Source organism: Anopheles darlingi, chromosome 3, assembly GCF_943734745.1.
Source record: "Anopheles darlingi chromosome 3, idAnoDarlMG_H_01, whole genome shotgun sequence".
NCBI lineage: Eukaryota > Metazoa > Arthropoda > Insecta > Diptera > Culicidae > Anopheles > Anopheles darlingi.
In genome coordinates, this window is record NC_064875.1 from 34,307,815 (window position 1) to 34,318,165 (window position 10,351).

General features: G+C 46.1%; 1 long non-coding RNA gene across 2 annotated transcripts; it reads left to right on the plus strand.

The window, feature by feature from the left end:
- The first annotated feature begins 1,123 nt into the window (after window positions 1–1,123).
- Window positions 1,124–4,002, plus strand: LOC125955763 (uncharacterized). Of its 2 annotated transcripts, XR_007469099.1 has the most exons (5): window positions 1,124–1,364; window positions 1,426–1,827; window positions 1,895–2,559; window positions 2,642–3,071; window positions 3,158–4,002. It is a non-coding gene; the product is annotated as an uncharacterized LOC125955763 (long non-coding RNA). The 2 variants fall into 2 exon arrangements; XR_007469098.1 differs by having other exon boundaries at window positions 1,426–2,559.
- The last annotated feature ends 6,349 nt before the right edge of the window (window positions 4,003–10,351 follow it).

Here is a 10,351-nt window from a genome sequence, read left to right on the forward strand (position 1 = left end):
TCAATTTCTCACTCTTTCTTTGTCGAGAACGGGGTAACTGCATCATATTCACAATTAGGAATTTCGTATCACACCAACGCGAAGTTGTAATTTCAAAAATAAAATAAATTAACGACCGACGCATTAGGCGACAAGTGTAGGAGCGTCTGGTATGCGCGTATGGTAACCGTGCGGGCGGCAACGCCATAGAGCGATAGGAATCCTAAACAGACAAATCAATGCGTTGGTCGCTTCTCAAAACATGGATGCACTTCGGGGTCTGTTTTATGTCAGCTAGGACTATCTTCGCGTTGGTGACTTTCCCACGCTATCACCAACAGGCTTCTTATATACATTTTGTAATCATTGCATGTGGTAGCATTTAAGGCATGCGGTATATCCGAAACGTATTTTCTAAATATGTAACTCTTGGAGCGAGATCATCCATCTCGCTCGCGCCTATCAATGATAGGAAACGAAAGGGTATATAAACCCTTAAACTTTGCATAAATCGTCACTTTACTTTCAGAAATCACGGTGTACTGTTTGATTCTAATCCCTCGGAGAACGGCAATTGAAGTTGAACACTGCTTGAAGTGATACACGTAGTCGATGATCATGCCCTCGCCCGGCATGGACACGTCAATCTTCCCGACCGCCTGAGCGACCAGGACACGGTCTAATAAGCTTTCTTATCGGTCGGATATCGGTCAATGCGCAAGCGCAAGCCCCGCTTATTCGCTTATTACGATAAGTACCTGGCGAAGTAGGATGGCGTGGAACGCCATCGCGTTATCCTTCGCATGATCGCCCCTCCCATGTCCCCGAACGCCGATTCCCCTAATCAAAAAAACTTTTCTCTTACCTTTTGCCATTCCTCCTCCTTCCTTCCTTCTTTAGCCAGGTCCTTTTCCATCACAACACAACTTTAACTCACTCTGACTCTGACCACAAGTTAATCACTGACCAAAAGTCAGAAATCACACAAGTTAATTACTTACCACAAGTTGGCAAAAATACCAAACCAACCAAAACTGACTATGCATCAAAATGACTATAAACAAAAAGACTATGCGTAAACCAAAAATGACAGCAAAAACTTTTTATTTCGAGCAGTTGCCAAGGTCACTCCAAGATGGTGGGACTCTTGGAATGTCGTTTGCGAAAAACCAAGGTTACTGCATGTAGAACAAAAAACTTCAAGATTTGACAGTGAAAAGTGTGTGACGCGGTTTTTCGCTTTCGCGGTTTTTTCGCTTTCGCGGTTTTTCGCTGTTCCCGTACCCGACCGACGCAGCTATGGGTCCGTCCGGCCCGTCCTGGTGTGGTGATGTACGCCGAAAGACCCCGATGAATTAAATTCGGCCAACTTTAATTCACAAGAGGTAAGCAGCAGCCTTCCTTCCTTACCTTACGGTTTTCGGTTACTCCCACTCTCCCTTGCAGCCTCTGATGTTGTTCTGTTTGGTGGCAAAACGTGTACGCTTCGACCGGTGCGCTGATCTTCTCGATCTACCTCGTCTACGATAATGCTCGGTGGTAGCCACAGTAGCCGGAGGAGGTTATTGATCGGTCCATGAAGCCGTGCTGGAGGCGGTGCGGGAAGGAATCCCGTACGCCGGCAGCTTCTACGCGACCCAGCACTACGCACCAGCACTAACCCCAAACCAACATACAGAAAAGATACAGCGTATTATTCGTCGTAATAATGCCGACCAGCAGCAACAGCATCAGCATCAACAGTCGGTCAGTTATCAGTCAGTAGTCAGCACCAAACCTCTGCGCTTCTTGGTGAAATCGGATACTGGCGATGCTCAAGATCAAGATATCCGACATACTAGCGGAAAGGTGTGTCGTTACGGAACCTGAATCTCTTTGCCTCTTATAATAATCTGTATGTATAACGATGCTACAGCAACCTTCGTCGCAGCGTGAGGCTGATGAGTTATCGGAAGGCTTTAAACCGTTGGCAAGGAATGAAATCTTTAGCGCAGGCGATCTGGTCGCGATGGATGCCGAGTTTGTGACGCTGAAACCGGGGGAAAGTGAAATCCGTTCCGATGGAAAGATGTTGACGGTGAAACCCCGGGCATCACGTGCATCCGGGGACAGGGCGAGCATGAGATTGTCCCGTTCATAGATGATTACATCTCGACGCAGGAACGCAGGTGGTCGACTATCTGACCAAGTTTTCCGGTATCAATATACAGTCGAAGACGCACGATTCCGTCGAGGAATGCTTCTACAAGCATTACCTACGGCTACAGGAAAAGGATGAGTTTTCCAGGGCGCTCTCGACGTTGTACGAGAAGGGCAAGCCTGTTGGAAATTCCGTAGCTGCGTGAGCCCCAGTACCCGGAGCGGTGGGCCGCTCGCTTTGATCGATCGCTCGATCAAAGGAGATGCGGCAGGAGCGGGTGCTGGGGGAACGCGGGCATCCGCACGATCACCCGATCACGCGGGCGAGGGTGATGCCCGACCGTCGACCGGACCGGACCAACTACGGTTAACTTGCAGGGACTCAACTTTACCAGTCTTCACGGTGCGATGGCGTCCATTCCGGGACTGCAAAACGTTCAGGTTGGTTGATGTAGAAAACGAAAGTAAAGGTGATGGCAGGTAGTGAGATTTATTATTGTTCACTTTATGCGCCCTCAAACAGGTTCAAATTGCCGGACTTCCACAGCCGATTTCTCAGACTCTTTCGTCTACGCCGTCAGGAACGACAACCGGTCGACTAGCCTACTTAACCAGACGACTAGCCTACTTGTGTCCGTTCCAGTGACCAACACCACACAGGCTGCTGTGAACACCATCAACGCCGGTGCTAATAATACCATACTGTCTGGTAACTCGCAAACGACACAAACGGTCGTTTTGACGAATCCACAAACAAGTGGCTCCAGTCTACTCACTCTACCTACTGGTAGGTTTTTGGCCTTTGAAGGAATGCGCTTGGCAAACTCTTTCGTATATTCCATCTTCGCTTTGACGAACCGGTGGACCACTAACGGTGAATGCTGGTCAACCGGGTCAACAGATACAGCTACTGAACATCAGTCAACGGCCTAGGGCGGGCACACCGATTTCCGGTAGGTTAACGATTGCTAAATGATTCCCCAATATATACCGACGTATTGTGTTTGTATATTAAATGGTTTTATAATGGTTCCAACAGGTTCACATCACGGCGGCCAATGTTACTTCAAACACCACACCGAATCAGCTCCTCATGGCTACGAAGCAGCTACAATTGAAGATTCAACAACAGCAACACCATCATCAGTTGCAACAACAGCAGCAAATTATAACCGGAAGCAGTAACCAATCAACGGTTGGCGGAAATAATACCACGCAAATCCACATCCAGCCGCGGCCACGTCCACGTCCTCTCAGCATATTCATCTGTACATTTCTCACCATATACATGGTGTCTATGGCGGCTACATTAGCACGAAGAGCAAGGCGTCGCCGCTGCTCTCGCTCACGACGGGCGCGTCGTCCTGCTTGGCGCGTCCGGCGCCGGTTTCTTCCTCGGGATCCTGATGCTTCCTGATGCGGGACTTGTTGGGGCCCTTGCGCTGAATTTTGAGGCGGAATTTCAGCCTTCATTTCGGGACAACTCGGGGTCCACCTCAAGAAGCATGTCTTCCTCCAGAAGTCCTTCTTGGTCCTGATCGGACTTTAAATCGCCCTGCGTGGGGGAAAAAAGTGTAAAACAAGTTTTCTTCAAAAACTGTTTTCACAAGCTTACCATTTGTTCGCACAATTGTTCAATGTCCAATTCTTCCATTTTTACTTTTGTCGATAAGCCCATCATCGAGGAAGTAGTTCTAGCATGAAAATTTAAAAGTAATACGCTCTAATTTAAGGTGAGACGGAAGGAAGGGCGTGTTTCGCTGTGGAAATTTTCGCTGTTTTCCATTTTTAACAATATTTTATTCTGTACCAGCAGTGACGTTCAGCAACTTAAACGCGGCCGCGGCCACGTCCGTGGAACTCACCCATCCCGTAGCGCTGCGCTTCCCCGATCATGACCATTAGATGGTTATGAGACCGCGCCATATCCAGTGTCGTTAAGTGGGCGCGCAGAGCAAGGCGACGCCTCGCCTCGCGCTAACGGCGGGAAAATTTTCGCTCTTTTCCATTTTTATTGTGGAAATTTTCGCTCTTTTCCATTTTTAACAATATTTTATTCTGTACCAGCGGTGACGTTCAGCAACTTAAACGCGGCCGCGGCCACGTCCGTGGAACTCACCCATCCCGTAGCGCTGCGCTTCCCCGATCATGACCATTAGATGGTCATGAGACCGCGCCATATCCAGTGTCGTTAAGTGGGCGCGCAGAGCAAGGCGACGCCTCGCCTCGCGCTCACGGCGGGCGCGCCGCCCCGCTCTGCGCGTCCGGCGCCGTCTGGTGGTGGCGGATCCTGGTGGAGCTGGTGGTGGTGGTGTCGGGGGCACGGGGCCTGCCTGATCAGGGGGCGGTGTTCCCGAGGTGGCGGTGGCGGCGGCGGTGGCGGTGGCGTGGCGGTCAACCAGCAGTGGCGGTGTTAAGGCTTCCTCCTTGTTCTCCGGTGGCGGTGGCTCCTCCAGGAGCACATGCTCCATAAGCACATCCTGCGTGGGGGAAAAAAAGTGTAAAACAAAAAGTTTTCTTCAAAAACTGTTTTCACAAACTTACTATCTTTTCACAATGTTCATCAATGTCCATTTTTACACAGGAAAAAACCAATTGGTAAAAAAGCACAAACCACGCCGAACCACGCCGTCGAAATGAAATAAAATGTGACGAGGGGGTGGGCGGTGGATTTCCGGAAAAACGGTGTTGCTAAACTTTGACAGTCGATCGAACGATTTGTCGGATCGACGAATTGATTGACGAAAAAAATTGTTTTAAAACCCAAAAAAATTGGCAGCACGTTTTATGGCCAAAAGATTCCAAAATTAGGAAAGGGGGCACTTTTTAAACTATAAGTAAAATTAAGTGAGTGAGTCACAGTGAGTTTCTGAGTGACCGAATATTTTCGGTTTCAAGATATTTCATAAATTACCACTTTTTAGATAAACTAACCGTCATAAAAATATGTGGAACAGTGTTAGGAGGTTAGGGGGTGTAAAAGTTACATTTTACGGTTAAACAGCGATTTTTTGTGACACAAGGTGGGGGGTGAGGGGGGGGCGTATTTCGGCCTTTTACCGAAATGCAAAAAACATCGCACGGGAGAAGACGATTAAATTACATGATATGGATGGTTCGCCGTACCACCACCAAAATTATAACAAAAAACCATTCATCTTACAATAAATTCCATTTTTTTCAAATCAATAATATTTATCGATGATATCGATAAAAAATGCATGCGGATGCTTTTAATCAATTTTTTTGTATTAATCGATGAAACGATTCAGCGAAAACGATTAATCGATTCGATCGATCGTTTCAGGTTATGTTCACGTAAAATCACGCACGTCACGCACAGCTTTGTTTTGTGCGAAGAAACACCCGTTTGTGCGAAGAAAGATTCTTAAGTGGAAGTGAGGTTGGATTTTGCATCCAAAATAATCCAAACAATTTTCAACAGCAACGTCCTGGGTAAGTGAATTTGGTTCAATTTGATAGATCACTCTATGATTTGAGAGATCACGGTATTAATACCAATTTTTTTTGTAACATATTTGCAGGTTGCAATTGATTACTAGTGCGACTTAGTACGAAAAAAGGAATATGGAAAAAAGAACACGGCCCATCATTCGAGAACCGTGAGTATCTAATAGTTTAATTCGTTTATATAGTTAAGTTTCGATAACAGTGTTTAGTACAGTTGCACTAAACAGTAGTGCAGTTCGTTGGATAACAGTGTTTAGTGCAGTTGCTCGTAGTGACGATTAAATGATCGCTCAGGAGGACATCATCTTCATCCAAGGACACCGTAAACGACAAAAGAGGAAGTCGTCGAGAGGTCCGGTTCGGTTGGCGTGATCAAACAAGATAAGCGCACCCAGAAGCCAAAAGTCTGGATGGACAAAGACAAGGAGAACATGAATGGTCACGTATGACGATACTAGGCTGCAGTGAATTTGCATGCACCGGAGGTGGTCCGCGATCGCGAAGGTGATTGGAACTGTGGTCATTGAAATAACAGGAACGCCTGGCGTAATAAGTGTAATCGCTGTAAGACTCCGAAGGGTGATAGTGGCAGTCTCGGTGGTGTTTACGGTAGAGGCGGCAACCGTAACAGGGGCAGACAGCGGTGGTTGCTGTGATCGAGGCTCGTTCGGAAGTAGTCGAGGAGTCTGCGGAGGAGGTGGACTGGACCGCGGACGAGCACATATTACTCCCATCCGGCTGAAGGATTCAAGGTCACATCACAAGCGCAATCGCTACGATGCCTATCACCAGTTGCGCGCGGTTATTTAATACTATCGATAGCATGTTCGATGTAAGGCAATCAATGTCGTAGTCGTGGAGCGCTGTCCTGGCCATCCTAAGCCAGGTGGTTCCATTTTCTGTTTGTTTGATGCGGTACATTTTTCATTAGATTAAACCCCGTAATCGACGAGCTGTTTCAACTCAAACTGTTAGTCTCTTGCTAAGAGATCTTCATAAAACCACGTTTATCATCAAGATGCTGGCAAAAGGTTTCCTCTTTTCACAAACCAGCGTGGCACCGGCACGAGACGGCTTATTTGCATTTCAGTTGCGACCTGTGGATTCGTAAGACTTCATTCGTCTCATTCTGGATTGGGGCAAATGGCATCAATCATGCTTACTGGCCAAAGCAGAATCATCTGGCTCTGGTCTGGCTCGGGGAATTCGAAATCCGAGAAAACTCTGACGCTATGATAAAGCCCCACACTTCTTACGGTCAACGATCGGTCTGGTGATCGGTCTGCAAATCAGCTCATTACCCCACACCCACGGTGCTAGTTGGGTAGAAAAGTAGCTGCCATAGTTTGCTGGCCAAACTACTGTGGGGGGTGTTGGTCGTCCGACCAACCTGTGCGGTCGGTCGGTCGGTCATGGCGTTTCGAAGGAGAACACCCGTGGCGAGACGAAAGGTAAATTAACATCCTGCTAATCCTGCACCACATTAGCCGAGGTGCTAGGTGTAATGTCCTTCCCATAGCCCTGTCTCTCCGTGTCCTCCATCGTATGAACGGAGAATGGAGCTGATATGCATTGAAAGCGACGATGAAACGATGGCTACCATTCCAACTCGCCACCGATGGTGAATCGAGAGATCCAGATACTCCGTATGCTAATACGAGTAGTAGTGATGGTGTTGGTGATAAAAAAAATAATAAAAAAAATAAAACGATTAGCATCGGATAGCGGTGCTCTCACCAAAGGATCCAAACAGTCCACGGAACCTGCATTCGCTCAGCATGTCAACATGTTACTAAAACTAATGTTAACCAACATCCTGTAGCCGAGTAATCGCTCCCAGCATCCGATCTCGACATCAACAGCATCTCGGGATCCGATTCGTTTTTGTGAGTCACCAGTCCCTGGGTCGGTCATTCGTCGTCCCATTTCACCATACCAGTTCGCCAGTAGCAGCCGACAACAGATTCAAGAGGTTGTCAACACAAAGTGAGTGGCTGTTATTCGTGCCCGGGCACGCCATAACAGTTGGTTAGGAGTGAGGCAGAGTGTGATAGTCAGTATAAGATAGTATTAGATAGATAGATATAGTAGAGTCAGTGTGCAGAGTGTCAGAGTTAGTGTGTAAGAGAGTTAACTTAAAAATGAAAAAAAAAACAATAAAAATAAAAACAATAACATCAACTGTTGCTAACTGTAACTACCAATTGTTTTGCTCAACTGTCAACGGATTAATCATTTTGATATTAAAATGATACTCATCCTCTCCTTGCCTACCACATCCTTCGTCTACAAACGAAACGGCAACCTCGGCGATTGGGCCTTTCATGCTGTCCAGCAGGTCTTTTGTCAACTCGTATGCCAATAGATGACGGTTGTTGGCATTACGTCCAGAGCTGTTTTGAAAAGTCTAACCAATTCATTATGTTTCTATTATTATTAATATTTATTATTAATTGTAGCTCCCACGATCTGCATTGCAGGAACGTGCTTGGTGTGTAGCGATGCGACTTGATGGTCCTTGAACCTTGAAAGTAGACATAAAGTTGTCCAAAGATGTTGAAAACACCAATTGTATTTTCGAATGTTTTTAAGAAAACTCGTCGACCTACCAATAACTCATTGAGTTCGGCCTGGTCCAGGTCCAGACCCAACGAGGAAAGAGAGACCGTATTGATGCCCAATCCGCGGATTGTCTGATGCCCAAAGAGGTGCCCAATCCCAAAATATCAAGCAAATTTTCCATATATTTTTGCGTCCGTAGCACCTATTCGGCCGCAGCACAATCCGCGGATTGTCCCTCTCGATGGGCATCAATTTGGACGCTGTAGTGGGACAAATTGCGACCGGCGGAAACTATTTGGACACTGTTTTAAAACCGGCTTGGAGCGTTTTTATTCTATTTTTAGATTTTATAGCCTGCTTGGATCGTTTTCACATTTTATGAAAATATTTTATAATAAATAACATATTTAATAATGAAACAAAACTGCATGGGTTTTGTACTTTTGGAGCACATTTTTGAATATTGAATTTCATATTATTATTTTGCACATTTTTTTATATCCATGTGATATTGTTTATATCGATGTGCTACAGCACAGACGATTCACCGCTTTGGCTTTGGCTTCGAAAGTTCTACGGCAGCAATGGGTCACGTACAATATACTGTTTTCGCTGTACACAACTATCTGCTTCTGTAATTTTCACTTTCTCCTTCTTGATGTGATGCAGGAAATTTTGACTCCTCCCTGGTCCTCGGCGCAACTCCTTGTGTGTAGGATTGATATCAAACAATCTCTGTCGTCTCTACACGATCATAGACCCGGTAGCTTTTAACCTGAAATGATCAGAGATCAGATAACTTTTGGAAACATAAATCTACTTCAAAACACAACAATACTTACCATTGCACAAGCACTACACGAGTTTGCAATGCGCCTCTCAGTCGTTTTTTTCGCCAATGACTACGTGATGTAATTTTTCCACATTCGATCACAACCGCGGCCTTCAATTTCTCACTCTTTCTTTGTCGAGAACGGGGTAACTGCATCATATTCACAATTAGGAATTTCGTATCACACCAACGCGAAGTTGTAATTTCAAAAATAAAATAAATTAACGACCGACGCATTAGGCGACAAGTGTAGGAGCGTCTGGTATGCGCGTATGGTAACCGTGCGGGCGGCAACGCCATAGAGCGATAGGAATCCTAAACAGACAAATCAATGCGTTGGTCGCTTCTCAAAACATGGATGCACTTCGGGGTCTGTTTTATGTCAGCTAGGACTATCTTCGCGTTGGTGACTTTCCCACGCTATCACCAACAGGCTTCTTATATACATTTTGTAATCATTGCATGTGGTAGCATTTAAGGCATGCGGTATATCCGAAACGTATTTTCTAAATATGTAACTCTTGGAGCGAGATCATCCATCTCGCTCGCGCCTATCAATGATAGGAAACGAAAGGGTATATAAACCCTTAAACTTTGCATAAATCGTCACTTTACTTTCAGAAATCACGGTGTACTGTTTGATTCTAATCCCTCGGAGAACGGCAATTGAAGTTGAACACTGCTTGAAGTGATACACGTAGTCGATGATCATGCCCTCGCCCGGCATGGACACGTCAATCTTCCCGACCGCCTGAGCGACCAGGACACGGTCTAATAAGCTTTCTTATCGGTCGGATATCGGTCAATGCGCAAGCGCAAGCCCCGCTTATTCGCTTATTACGATAAGTACCTGGCGAAGTAGGATGGTGTGGAACGCCATCGCGTTATCCTTCGCATGATCGCCCCTCCCCATGTCCCCGAACGCCGATTCCCCTAATCAAAAAAACTTTTCTATTACCTTTTGCCATTCCTCCTCCTTCCTTCCTTCTTTAGCCAGGTCCTTTTCCATCACAACACAACTTTAAAGCCTGGCATCCACATTCATGCACGTCGTCATGCACGGAGCTCCTCCCACGTCCGCGGTTGCTCAACTAACGTTAGGATCAATCCAAGCTCAAAGCCTACTTCAATTTCAAGGCGCATTCAATTTGAGAGTTATAAACAACACCTGAAACTTTTTACTTTCTAAACCTCGCAGCACTCCTTGTAGAGTTGAATAAACTCTTTCTAAAAATATTTTTCACTCTCTTTCCGGGATTTGTAATCAATTTTGTAGTAGACAAAGTAAGTTTGTGTTTCATTTCGACCTGGCTGAAGTTTGGCAACACTTTGGCAGTGTTGCTTGCCAAATTAAACCGAGGGGCGTGG